This window comes from Lactuca virosa, chromosome 1, assembly GCF_052849685.1.
Source record: "Lactuca virosa cultivar CGN04683 chromosome 1, Lactuca_virosa_CGN04683_v6, whole genome shotgun sequence".
NCBI lineage: Eukaryota > Viridiplantae > Streptophyta > Magnoliopsida > Asterales > Asteraceae > Lactuca > Lactuca virosa.
The window spans coordinates 92,119,890-92,132,071 of record NC_136426.1 but is presented as its reverse complement, the minus strand read 5'-3'; positions in this window follow the sequence as shown (position 1 = coordinate 92,132,071).

The following is a 12,182-nucleotide window of genomic DNA, read 5'->3' as shown; positions in this document are numbered from 1 at the left end:
AAAGCTTAGGTTGCACGGTGCAGGACGAGCCGTATCCAGGAACACTACATCTTAGGTGCAGATCTGTCCCAGATGATGGACGATAGGGGCGACTGTCCAGGACCCATTTTCTAAAAGGGCCTAAATTTTTTGTTATGGAAATTGTTATATTTAGAAGATAATACAAGTAATTGTCTTTCAATTATTGAGTTATTATAAAAAACTTGATGGTATGTATATATTTTAAGGGCCCATTTTTTTCTTTCGTCCTAGCCCTAAAATATGTTTGGAATGACCCTGCTTAAGTGCGGTTTATGATGAAAGATTTTGAGGCTCTCTCTCTCTCTCTCTCTCTCTCTCTCTCTCTCTCTCTCTCTCTCTCTCTCTCTCTCTCTCTCTCTCTCTCTCTCTCTCTCTCTCTCTCTCTCTCTCCACATTGGCCAGAACCATTTATTTTTGAATTGCAATGGTAAATATTTTTTTTAATTGGAGCCAATGGTCATAACATTTAAAATTTTCTATTTTTTTACCAATTTACAACCCCACAAATATTTCTTCTATTCTACAATCAAAATCACACACTCTTCTATATTTTCATTTCTATTTCAAAAACAAACATTAATCCCAACAATCCAACCTTAAAATCCGATAGAAGAAAATTTTGTGTTTATAGTTCAACCACGCCAACTAGAAATATTTTCACTTTCGATCCATCGGTCTCGGTTTATTGTCCCCAAATTGATGTATTCATTCAATCATCTCTACAATTTCAATACCAAAATGTTCAAAAATATTACACTTGTGCAAGTGTCAGATGTTAACCACAACCTGTTCACCAATTTTGTCATTTTTCCCAATCAACTTTCACCAAATCAACCCCAAAATCAAACCTCACCCTACCACCACCAAAGTCAATGCCAAACCCCACCCTGGCACTTTGAAATTCAAAGCCTAGACGACTCAGATGATGAAATCGTACAGGAAACTCAACCTCCCTCTACGCTGCATAGGAAAAGAACCGGTGAAAAATATAACAAATGTCAAGCCTAAACGGTGAACTCCGACAGAAGAGTTAGGATTGACACAAGCTAGGATCGACATTTCAAAGGATTCACAACAAGGAAATGCACAATCGGTTAAGCATTTCTAGGTATGCATTACTGAAAGATTTCACAAAGAATTCGGTTTTTGTGAAGACTACTATAATAAACACCAACTAAATTCAAAGTAACGAGAAATCGCGATGTGTGTTTCGAAGATGAATGGATTATACAACAACTTTAAAACCCAAAGGCAAAGAGGTCAAGGTGGTGAATAAATTCTTTAAGAAGTGTGTCCTTTGTATCGGGAGGACACCGAAAAGGCATTCAAGTATAAGGACCCCTGTAAAGTGTTATCTATTAGTTCAAAATGGAAAGAATTTGAAGCCACTGTCATACTTGGAGGAGAATCAAGAAAAAGAACAAAAAAACGAGCTCAAGTGGATACACAACTTCTTTCCATGCTTGTGACGAGTTAGGTATGAATAATAACGATGAGCTCAAGCTAGAAGAAATTGTCTGGTCGATGGGTAGGGACAATGCAAAAAAGGAAGTGGAAGGGTCTTCTTCAAATGCATCAAATTTTTTAGCAACGAAATAGAAGAAATGGGGAAAATGATGGAGATATTTGATCGATACAATTTAAATTACGTTGAATGTATGACATTCGAAAAAGAAAGTTTTGCCAAAAAAGAATAGACGCGCAAGGAAAAAAAAAGAAATGGAAGATATGCAATTTTTGATGCAAAATACCGATCATCTTTCGGAGCAGACCCTCGAGCATGTTTTGAGGATGGGTGAAAAGATCATGAAAAAATATTTCTCCTAAATTGTTTTATGTTTGATTTTTTTTAAATATTAGTCATTTTTTTATTATGTAATTTTTAATTATGTTTTCTAGGTTTTATTATTATTATTATTATTATTATTATTATTATGTAATTTTTATTCTTAAGTAATAAAATATTTCTATTTTTTAAAATTTTTGTGTTTACTAATCATTTTTTAATAAATTATATTTATGTTTTAAATTATAGTTTTTAAAGTTAAATTAATTTGATCGTGAAAAATAAAAATTAAAGGAAATGAAATGTGACCATTTTTAGGATTTTAAAAAATTAAAAAGAGTGAAAAAAAACTAACATAGACAAAATGAAAGGTGAAGGGTATATAAAGGAATGGTTGTTAACTAGTAATATTTCAACTTTTTGTCCATAACCATAAGGTTACTTAAACTTAATTTCCCTTGAGTATTATAATTATCAACTTGATACATGCTCCAAAGGTACCATTTCCAAAGTATTGTAGATATTTTCATATAAAAATTTCCAACATGCTTATTGTTAGAAAAAAAACATGTTCGAAAGTCATTGAGTTCAAATTAGACCGGTTTCAAAGATAAATCCATAAAAACATTATTTTTTTCACTGTGAAGATTGCATGGAATGTTTGTTTGGTTGGCCAAATCCTCAAAAGAAGAAAGAGTAGATGTGAATTTTTATGCAAAAGAGTGGAGCATGTCAACTTTTCCACAATACAAGGAATAAAGAAGAAAAGTTAACCATGTTTTTTGTTCACCTGAAAAAATTAAAAGTCTCTTTTGCATTCTTTTACCTTTTTCCATTAAAAAGGAAGATTTGAAAAGATTTTATCCATTTGTTTCCTTAAAAACTTATATATGATCTTAATAAAAATTCAGTATCTTCATAAACCAGATGATTTACCTGATGAGTTACATTAGTTCTAAACTGTTATATAAAACTTCGTGTTTTGATTTATAGTAAAGTATCTGACTACAGGCTACTGCATATAGGATAACTCCATGGTTTTGTTTTGTTAAATTATAAGATTGACTTAAAGTATATGCAGTCGTTTGATGAAAAGGGATAACAGAACTCCGAGACCCATAAATTTGTCGGGATTACTGTACTGTTGAGTGTTGAGAAACGTTCCTATCCAAAAGCACTCATCTGGACTGTTTGATCCGATCCGTACCTTTTTCTGACCCGACCAGTCCACTTCCTCTTTTTCAATCAACTTTAATTTAAAATTGCTTTTTGGTTTCATCTGAATAGTAAATATATACGTCGAATCATTTCATTATGACAAATTACATAAATGGTCCTTGAGCTTTAAAAAAAACGCTACTTTAGTCTCTAAGATTTTTTTTTCCGAAGAGATGGTCCTTGTGGTTTCATTTATTTCATGGTCGGTCCATGTAAAATAACTTTCTTATCCTTTTAATTCCTTTTAGACAGAACTCATAAAAGGTCCATGAGGTTTCTCAGAATCATAAGTTTTGACACCCAACTTTTTATTTTGTTATACAAATGGTCCATATGGTTTTAATTTTCGTATGATTGGTCGCTGATCCATGTAAAATTACTTTTATACACATTTCGATTTCTTTTATTTTTTATTTCCGATTAAGAAAAAGAAAAATAAAACCCCACCTACAACTACACACACGTCTTGTTCATACACCATTTCTCTCTCATTCACTCACTCTCTTTCTCTCTCTCTCTCTCTCACCTTTTTTTTCTCTTTCTCCAAACCTCTTGTAGGTAACTGAAGAATAACCACCCACTTTCGTCACCTTTCTCCACCTTATTCTTTCACAAAATCACCACCTCCATTAGTCATCTTCTTCTCATACACATCTAATTTTGTGTGAGTCGACCAACGACATTAGAGCCCTTACACCAACGACATCACATACGTCGTCAAGCTCCTCTTCCACCCCTTCCTCTTCCCCTAGCCCCCTCAGTTATCATGTTTCATGTTGGACATAAAAAGGTTATCGTGTAATTCCAGTGGAGATACAAACTTCAAAGTTAAAGCAATCACTTTATTACATAAAATTGATCTAGTCACAGTATGATTGCATCAAAAAAAATTAAGGCTTGTTTAAAATTTGTTTAGATATTGTTGATGTTTGTTTTAGAACCCCTTACATTTTCCTATTCCTGTTATTCAGTAACCATTCATCGGTGGAACTATAAGTATATTAGCTTCAGTTTCCTATCAAACAACCTCTAACAACGGTCGTTAATTTGTTGGTTCTTGGAGGAGGATGGCGGTGAGGGAATGTTTTGTTGTGAAATTCAATGGAGAACATATCGCCACTATAGATTTGGTGATTCGTTAGTTACCATTATTGTAGAATTTTTTTGATCAATTTATTCCTCATTCTCACTGATGGAAAACATATCACCAACATAGATTTGTTAATGTAATATTTAGATTCTTGGAGGTACTTTAATTTATTATATTTTGGATTTTGGGTAGCACCACGTCGTGGTGAAGGCATCCCACGATGTGGCCATGGTCATTGTATCGCGAGTTTTAAATGGATGTCACATCGTGGTAGTCTATGGTCACGACGTGGCAGCTGTTTAATGAGAAACCCTAATCTCCGGGGTTTGCACCGTATTTAAGGGAATGTGATGGCTAGGGTTGCTCACTCTCAGCCTCCATCACACTCTCTCAGCCTCCAACAAGCAACTCTTTTATGTTGATTTTTGGGAATTGAAGAAGAAGGAGGTGACTTCTAGGCTTGGATTCAACAAGCAACTCTTCTCACCATCTCATTATGCATCTTCTGGACTCTTGTAAGTCCCCAATTTCCAAGCTTTTTGGTTACTTGTAATATCCTAAAATTCATGACCAAAAATTTCATTTTTTTAAAATAAGTAGTTATAAAAACCAGTAGTCTGAAACATCATTAGTGCCAATCCATATCAAAACCAGTAAGTCAATTAGCCAAAACATGTCATTGAAAATATTATCAGAGTACAACTCCCAAAGATCTCATATGCGGAAATCATAGTGTGATGCGCTGCGATCATGTCAGCTCCTTTCCTTTTGAAGAAGAAGTACCTGAAACCAAAACTGAAAACCGTAAGCACGAAGCTTAGTGAGTTCCCCCATCATACCACATACCATACAATAAACATACTACCTAGCATATCTAGGTGCTGGCCTACCCCTCCGGTCTCTTTCAACCGGTAACCGCCTAGCATATCAGGGTGCTGGCCTACCCCTTTGGTCACTGTTTGATGTATAGGTGACCTGTAGAGTTAGTATTCAGAGTAGTGTCCTGTTCAACTATCTTTCTAACTGTGAGGTGAGTTCCTCACTGTACTTGTGGGTCGAAGGCACCAATGTCGGCCCAATAGATAGTTATTATGGTTTAGAACGTTGTTATGTTGTAGTGATCTGTTAAAATCTGTATGATTATCTGTTTACTGTTATATGTTTTATCTGTTGCATATGTCGACATAGTGCGGTTTAGGTTGAGGCTTCACTGCTATGTGCGTAAGCCAACAGACCGAGGCATTCCAGTCCGATGACTGATTGGGCTAATGCAATCCTATCCGATGACTGTGGGCCGGAGGTAATCCAACCCGATGGTTGTGGGCCCGAGGGTAATCCAGTCCGATGATTGTGGACCCAACATGCATGTTTGTATATGATCTGTTACGTGGGGTATTTTGGGGAGACTCGCTAAGCTTTAGCGTACAGTTATGTGTTATGTTTCAAGTACTTCTGATGATCCGGGAAAGGTAAAGGCTTGATCGTGCACATCCTCCAGATTTTATGAGATTTGTTCTTGGGATACTATGATTTGTGATTTTGACATTTTGGAAACTATGTTTTGTAAACATTTATGGTTTTGATTGGTTTTGGAAAAATGAAAATTTTACCTTGATTTTTGGGATGTTACATAAGTTTAGGGTTTCAAACCCTAACTTCACACATAACGATTTCACCATTGAAATCACACATAAAGCTTGTTCAAAGCTTCTAGTCACTATCCCTAGCATCAATTAAAAAGATACTAACATGTAATCATTCATAGCTAACTTAATTTTATAAATCCCCATTAAATCCCTAATAGCTTAAGGATGAAAAACATGATTACCTCTTGAGCTTTTGATGCCTCATCCAAGACGCAAGCACCCTAGACCGTACTTGGTCCTTCATCCTTCTCCAAATCGCCAGAGCTTGACATAGGAGGTGTTTGGGTGCATTTTGAAGAAAATGAAGAGCTTAACAGCTCTTAATCTGTCTCGTTTCCGCACCGCAAAATCTATTTTCCTTGCCATGGAGACCACTTAACCCAAAGTCAATGGCAACTTAGATGCATTTCTGCACCGTAGAAACTGCTTTACAGCAGTTACCTTAGTTGATTCCTTTCCAGCTATGGGACATTTTTGTCCAAACTTCTAACTCTCATATCTTCTTCGTTTCTTATCTGTTTTCGATGTTCTTTATATCCACACGAAGGTGGGAACATACTCTACATATCTATTAATCCACTTCTCACCAAATTAATATGGGTATTAATCTATTAAGTCACAAACTTGGCCCAAAAAGTATAAAATACCTATTTTACCCTTTTGGCCATAATGCATCTTCTTATGCATTCTTTCTCTATAACTTATTCATCTAATCTCATCTTACTGACTTAAACTCTTCTTCGCTATTTTCATGAAGTTACAACTTCATATTCTTATCTTTTTCTCATAAATGACGAAATTGCCCTTTTGGTCAATATTTGACTAAAAGTCAATTTTCTCAAAATTTCGGGTTCTTACAACGTTAAAGGGGAAGTCTCGAGTTCAAACTGTAGGGATTTCAATCAAGGAATTTCTAGGAGAAGGTTTCACAAAGCATTGTAAGGTGGGGAACCCATTTTTTAAAGGGGACTTCCATAACAAGGGTTTACGTGTCAGATTTTGTACACCAACTAATCTCGTACTATGAATGCCACGATTTTAACCCATTTCAAATTAGTTATATTAGGATTTAGCACATATCTTCAATGTCAAAAATAGTTCCATTAGGATCTAACCCATCCCTTCTATTGACATGGAACCAAAGTTTCTTGAGTTTTCTCATGTACTTATACGCCACCCAACCCCAAAGACTCATCATCCAGTTAACTTCTTCCATGGATATTAGAGTTAAATTTAACATTCTTTTGTTAATATCAATTCTATAGATAGAAAAAATAGATAAAGAATGAAAAATGTTGCAACAATAAAATAAAAGCGGGAAAGAGAGAGAAGTCGGTGGTGCAAATCTGCTGAAAAAAAAAACATTAAAGGACTTACAAGATTGAGAGAGTGAAATCAGTGTTGATGCAAGCCGCAGGAAGAAAACATTAAAAGGAATTAACTTTTTAGGCATTACTGCTCGAAAACCAAAAAAAATCTTATATAATTTCTTCATTTAAATGGAAAACAAAAGAAATCTAGTATAATTTCTTCATTTAAATGGAGAGAAAGATAAATAGATGGAAAGAGACAACATGATGTGTAGGTTGGTAGTTGAGTTGAGGTGAGGTGGGTAGGTTGGTAGTGAAGTTGAGGTGACGTGAATCGGTTATTACCGTTAATAAAAGATATAAAGAAGTAAAAGAAACAAAGAAAATAAATATTATTAAGGGTAAAAAAGTTTATTTTTTTAAATATTGAATAAGGACCAAATGCTACAGCTTTTTGCAGCCATAGGGATGTGATATGTCAACATTTCAAAAATTGGACCAAACATGTGATTACAACTTAAAACATAGGGACCAATTCTATAATTTACTCTAAAATTTAAACCAATGCTACAAAATATAATGAAATAGTAAAATCGTTTATAGAAAAACTGATAACATTTGAATTAACTTTTATTTCAGGTACCAGGTCCATTTGATTATAAACTAACCATTGACTTTAATGTTGATTATGAATGTATTTTTTAATTAAATTTTACCTTGGCGAAAATTTCCATTTCTTATACGAGTATTTTATTTTGGGTTCTTTGAAAAAATAATGGGTTTCCACCTGCACGTTGATTCGGAAAAGGACAACACGAATATGGTAAGATCTTTAAGATACATATTGAAAGAAAAAAAACGAGCCTCTAATTGCAAATCTAATTAAATATGTAACCAAATAGAAATGTAGTTAATAACTAAATATCAATCATGCTTATTTGAATGTAAATTGATTTTGAGTTTTGAGCTGTATTTGGTGCATATAAGTTGTTATTTATTTATTTATTTATTTATTTTTTGAGTTTTGTTATTTAACTATAAAAATAACCTATAATATATAATCAAATTACTTCTAGCCTAACGATATCCGGTGTTGCTCTCGCTCCTTGAGGTTGAGGGTTCAAGTCCTGTCGTGGACATAAATGAATTTAAAGAGTAATCGGCTAGACGATAATTAATCGGGGACCATTAATTATTAAAAAAATAATAAATAAAACATTAATCCTAAGAATATAATATTAAATATAACATTATATATATTAAAAAGTTACTAAAAACTAATAAATATAACATTATAACATGAAACTATGATTACAAAAACTCTTTTGATCCCTAATACATCAGATCTAAATAACCAACAATTGCATTTGGATCCAAGTCTGCATAAAACGGGGAGAAAAAAGTGTTATGAACAATGGGTTCCAATAGCATCGAGAAGAGGATATGGACCTGCAACCTGTTGTCTATTGCATTTGGATCCAAGTCTACTGCATTTGGAACTTTGTGAATGTTGAGGGAATTCAATAGCAGGAGGCTATGGATACGAGGGAATTCCATGATCGATGATTCCATCCTGATTATTGCTATATAACACACATGAGTTACAGTTAGCTTCCAAAACAAAATCAAAAACAAATGTCAGGAAAAACGAACATAGGTTATTGCAAATTGATTCCTCCGAGACATATATATATATATATATATATATATATATATATATATATATATATATATATATATATATATATATATATATATATGGGTCAAGGTCCAAACAACCCTTGTTTTTAAGCCAAGAACAACAATGAACTCTTTGAGGATTTTCATCAAACAACTTGTGTGCGTCAATCTGAACTCAACCTTAACAGTAAAACAAATTTAAGTCGAAATCTGGAAGTGTGAATGTGTCAAGGGCAGAATCATCCAAGAGTAGAAACAAAATCAACTTAACTTAATTGACAATTCTCAACAATCAATAATCGATTTTAATCAAATTCTATAAGCCTAAAACAAACATGTAACACCGTAAATTTTCAAACAAATTTTTCATTTTAAAATCACATAATTCTCATTAAAATATTTCACAAAACCCCAAAGTGTCAAATCATCAAAAACACAAATTCATAATTGTTTAAAAATCCAGGATCCTCAAAACATAACTCCATCTCGTGTGTACAATCAAGCCGACGCCTTCCCGCGATCCTGAGAAATACCTGAAACACATATTACATAACACGGTAAGCACAAAGCTTAGTGAGTTCCCCAAAATACTACACACATCTCGTTAGCCTCTCATGGCTATATTTCGAATAAGACCCTCCGATCAATGTGTCTCAGTGGAACCCTCCGGTCCCACAACTCGGGTGGACCCTCCGGTCCTAACCCAGTAAAACTCAGAATAATACACAACATAATTCACAAAGACATAATGCAGGATATCACAATACTCAATAATAGCATACAAGACGACGACGTAGAAGGAGGAGAAGTAGAAGTGGAGAGTAGAGACTAACCTTTGACAGGATTACGGAGGCCAGACGACGATGTCGGAGGAGGAGAAGATGGCGTCGGAGGAAGCGAATGTTGTGGAAGCTTCAGATGGCGGAGACTGTTGTAGAAGATTTAGAAGGCGAACACTGGTTTAGCTTCGAGGATCACGATTGACGGACTGCGACGACGTGAATGGAAGAAAAAGACGGTGTCGGAGGAGGGGCAGATGACATCGAAGAAGAAGATGGCGTCGTTTTAGAAGCTTCAGTTTATGCTTTCGTTTATTCCTTCAGACTACAGAGAGAATTTCAAAAAACAAAATAAATGAATGTGATGGAAGGAGAAGAACCCTAGCAACAATTCTAACAATTTGACACTTTTTCCCTTAAAGTTTTTTTTCGTTGACCTTAGTTGACCGATTAGGGCGTCTGGACCTGATAATCTTCGTCTTTGACCAATTTTGACCACGTCCGATAATAGGGTCCGATTAGCTATAAACGTCGACAGTGGAGAACCGCCAAGCGCCTAGGCGCCGATTAATCGGCCGCCTAGGCCGATATTTGCAACACTGATATATATATATATATATATATATATATATATATATGGTTAGGTTATAATGTGGATGGACAACTATTATACGGACGTGTGGACTGTGTTATTCTATAGAAATTACTTAGAGAATAGGTTGTTTAGTAATGTAAATGCGTTCAACCTCACACAACTATTGTTATTTTCATGCATTTTCACTAATTGTTATTCATTTTTGTTCTCACGAATCGTTTTTCACTCATTTTTGTTCTTACAGAATACGACTCAATAAACATTCCGACAACATTCTGACAGAATGAGAATAAAAAAAATATATAATAACCTTATAGACGGTTTAATTAGTAAGAATGTGTGATAATGACAATAGTTCGGTTTAATTAGTAAGAATGTGTGATAATGACAATAGTTATGTAAGATTGAATGTATTCACATTATCAAACAACATATTTTCTTTTTCATTCTCACAGATTGACATTGTCCACACGTCCGCATAATAGATGTCAATCCACATTTGAACCTAGCTCTTTCTCTCTCTCTTTATATATATATATATATATATATATATATATATATATATATATATATATATATATATATATATATATATATATATATATAGGGTTAGGTTATAATGTGGATGGACACCTATTATGCGGACGTGTGGATTGTGCTATTCTATGAGAATTACTAAGAGAATAGTTTGTTTAGTAATGTAAATGCGTTCAACCTCACACAACTATTGTTATTTTCATGCATTCTCACTAATTCTTATTCATTTTTGTTCTCACGAATCGTTTTTCACTCATTTCGTTCTTACAGAATACGACTCAATAAACATTCCGACAACATTCTGACAGAATGAAAATAATAAAAAAAAGTGTAGAATAACCTTATAGACGGTTTAATTAGTAAGAATGTGTGATAATGACAATAGTTATGTAAGATTGAATGTATTCACATTATCAAACAACATATTTTCTTTTTCATTATCACAGAATAGCAATGTCCATACGTCCGCATAATAGATGTCAATCCACATTTGAACTTAGCTCTCTCTCTCTCTCTCTATGTATATATATATATATATATATATATATATATATATATATATATATGATAAAATATTTAAGATAACTAAATGATAAACCAAATTATGTACTAAAAATTGGCTTTCCAGTTAACTTACCATTATTCTTAAAATATATATATATATATATATATATATATATATATATATATATATATATAAATAAAAAATATATAAAAATAAGATGGGTATACCGTTTCATAGAAATTGAGAGAAATGATTCTTCAAAATACCTAAGAAAATATTAAAACACATAACTAATAGTATAAAGATCTTATATTTCTTTTAACGACAGAAATTTTATTAGATGCAAGCAAGGAGCTAGAAAAAACTCATTACAATAAAATAGTAGCAGAAGAAGTACTATGCAACCAAGAATTCCAACTTATTTTTGCTTTGATACACCTATTGGAAATCCAAAAAAATCTTTATGAACAATATCATCAAAAATGTTAGACTTCCTAGGAAGAGTCGTTCCAAAAACTACAGAATTACGAAAACTCCACAAACTCCATAAAGCTGTAAAAATTATAGCTTCAAACGCCTTTCGTTGACCACCCTTCAAAGAAACCGAATCTGACCATGAGTTAATAGACTGCACCGAAAAATGATCTGGAGTATGGATATTCCACCAAATGGCAATACGAGACCAAATATCTACTAGCTCTCGACAAGTAGAAAAAATATGATCAACCGATTCAATCGTGAGAGAACAAACAGGACACATAATCGAATCCACCGTAATACCTCTATGAGAAAGTCTCTCTCTGGTGGGAATACTCTGTAACCGAATCCTCCAAACAAGAATATTGATTTCTATAGGAACCCAATTATTCCATCGAGTTTTACTACCACTAGAAAACAACATGTCACCGTCTAAATAAGCTCTAACAGAAGAGACAAAGAAAGTATCTGACATATCTAGGAGCCATCCTAATCTATCCGGAACCAAACTCAGCTGAAAATCCTGCAACAAAGAGAG